Genomic DNA, 2,500 nt, shown 5'->3' with positions numbered 1-2,500 from the left:
CACGGAGCAACATGCGGGCAAGGGAACTCTTGCTACCCTTCAGTAAAGCAGGTATCTCTTATAGATGGTGACTGCACCTTGGCCAGGATTGAAGACCGCGACTAACCCCTTTGAAACTTGTCTCTCAGGGAGCTGCGATCCATCAAACATTTCATTGTTAACAGAGGGGAACCATTACTTGGTTAAGACGACCGGACACGCGTTCCCCACCATTTCGCATCCAATCGAATCGCCGCACAAGAGCTCGTTACCTGAGAAAGGTATAGCATTGGCTCGCAGCTTGTGTATTGCAGTTCAGACAGATAGGCCACTTTAGATAGTTCTTCGTGTTCACAGTTAAGACCACGGCTAGACCCATATGGAATTAATTCTTCAAGGAGCAGCGGTACACCAAGCATTTCATTGTGTACTAGAAAGCACCTCTACCATGTAACAAACATACGACCACCAAATTTCTGCTTACTTCCCCCAGCGGATAGTATTTGCTAGTATCATCCACAAAGTAAATCAATTTTTTCAATGTACCGCTTCTTGGGGGAACTGGGCATGAATCAATCAAGCATTTTGAGGTAGCATGTCCGCTTCACCGCGAGGTGCTCTGAATACCATTATACATTCTTTTTCATCATCCACTTTCAGACCACTACAAGACCCATACTGAATTAATTCCTCAAGGAGCTGCAGTCCACAAAACATTTTACTGTGTACTAGAGGGCACCTCCACCATGTAACAGAAAACATACAACCTTCTTAATTTAATTCTGCATTGTTTCCCAGACGATTTGTTAGCCATACAACAGTACCATCCACAGTAATTCACCTCTTTGAAATCCAATGCATTGTAGAGAAACTGAGGTGGTAGCATTCAAACCGTTCTGTAATGTTAATTCTGCTTCATAGAAAGGTGCTACAGGTTCCACAATAATTAATTGGATATTTTTGCAATATATATAGGGCGAGAAAACTCGGGGGGACTCCCTTTTCATTTATGTACATATTCTTTCCATATTGCAAATAATTCCAATTTTTCCCGATTGCATGTCCCCCTAATATACCCAAAATGGGCCTATCGATGGGTTCACAAAGGTACCCAAAATATGAGATTTTGACTGAAAGAGGCTGGCTAACTTCCGGGAACATGATCATAGGAAATAGGTCAAAATCCCGAATCGCAGTTGTTTACGAACAACCACGAACGGAGACTTAAAATAACCTATAAGGCTGGAATTCATGGGGCCTGTATAACAGGCATTTACACAGACTCTCGGGAGGGGAGGGCTCTGTGGCCGGGAGAATTTTCTGGCTCCCCGCCCGAAACTTTTCAGAGTCCCTAATGCCTGCTTGAATGTGAATAAGCAGAGCCCGGTAGCTGATATTTTGCCGGGGTGTGGAGGCCCCGGTCGCCGCCAAATTCCTCTGGTCACAGCTTGTGTTAATACACATGTTAATTTTACATGCAAACCACCAATGACAATTTTCCTCGGCCGCGGAGGCCTCGGTCGCCGCCAGAATTTTCTGGTTCCCGCTCAATATATTGCAGAGTCCTGCAGGCCTGCTTCTGTAGGAATATGCAGAGCCCGGTAGCTGATATTTTGCCGGGGTGAGGAGGCCTCGGTCGCCGCCAAATTCCTCTCATCCCAGCTTGTGTTAATACACATGTTAATTTTACATGCAAAACCACCAATTACCATTTCCTCGGCCGCGGAGGCCTCGGTCGCCGGGAGATTTTCCTGGCTCCCCGCTCAATATACTGCACAGTCCCGCAGGCCTGTCTCCAGTGGAATACACACAGTCCGAGAGCCGAAAATTTGCCGGGGTGTGGAGGCCTCGGTCGCCAACAGATTGCCATAGGCTCTGGCTGCAATATTTACCGTGTATTTTTTCCCTCCAGAGACACCACTACACCCTATATAACCCAAAATGGGCCTTGACGCGTGTACACGCGGAGCCCGAGCGCCGAGAGTTCTCCCGGCCGCGGAGGCCTCGGTCGCCGGGGAGAATTTCAACGGCCCCTGCTCGAAATTTTTCTAAGTCCAGAATGCCTGCTTCTCCCAGCCTGTGTTAATACACATGTTAATTTAACATGTAAAATCACCAAGGACCATTTCCTCGGCCGCGGAGGCCTCGGTCACCGCCAGAATTTTCTGGCTGCCCGCTCCCCATGGGTAGACGCGCTGCCCAAGCGCCGAGAGTTCTCCCGGCCGCGGAGGCCTCGGTCGCCGGGAGAATTTCTCCGGCCCCTGCTCGAAATTTTTCAAAGTCCAGAATGCCTGCTTCTCCCAGCATGTGTTAATACACATGTTAATTTAACATGTAATATTACCAATGACCTTTTCCTCGGCCGCGGAGGCCTCGGTCGCCGCCAGAATTTTCTGGCTGCCCGCTCCCCATGGGTAGACGCGGAGCCCGAGCGCCGAGAGTTCTCCCGGCCGCGGAGGCCTCGGTCGCCGGGAGAATTTCTCCGGCCCCTGCTCGAAATTTTTCAAAGTCCAGAATGCCT

This window comes from Bacillus rossius, unplaced genomic scaffold (assembly GCF_032445375.1).
Source record: "Bacillus rossius redtenbacheri isolate Brsri unplaced genomic scaffold, Brsri_v3 Brsri_v3_scf963, whole genome shotgun sequence".
In the NCBI taxonomy this organism is placed as follows: domain Eukaryota; kingdom Metazoa; phylum Arthropoda; class Insecta; order Phasmatodea; family Bacillidae; genus Bacillus; species Bacillus rossius.
This window is presented reverse-complemented; position numbering follows the sequence as displayed.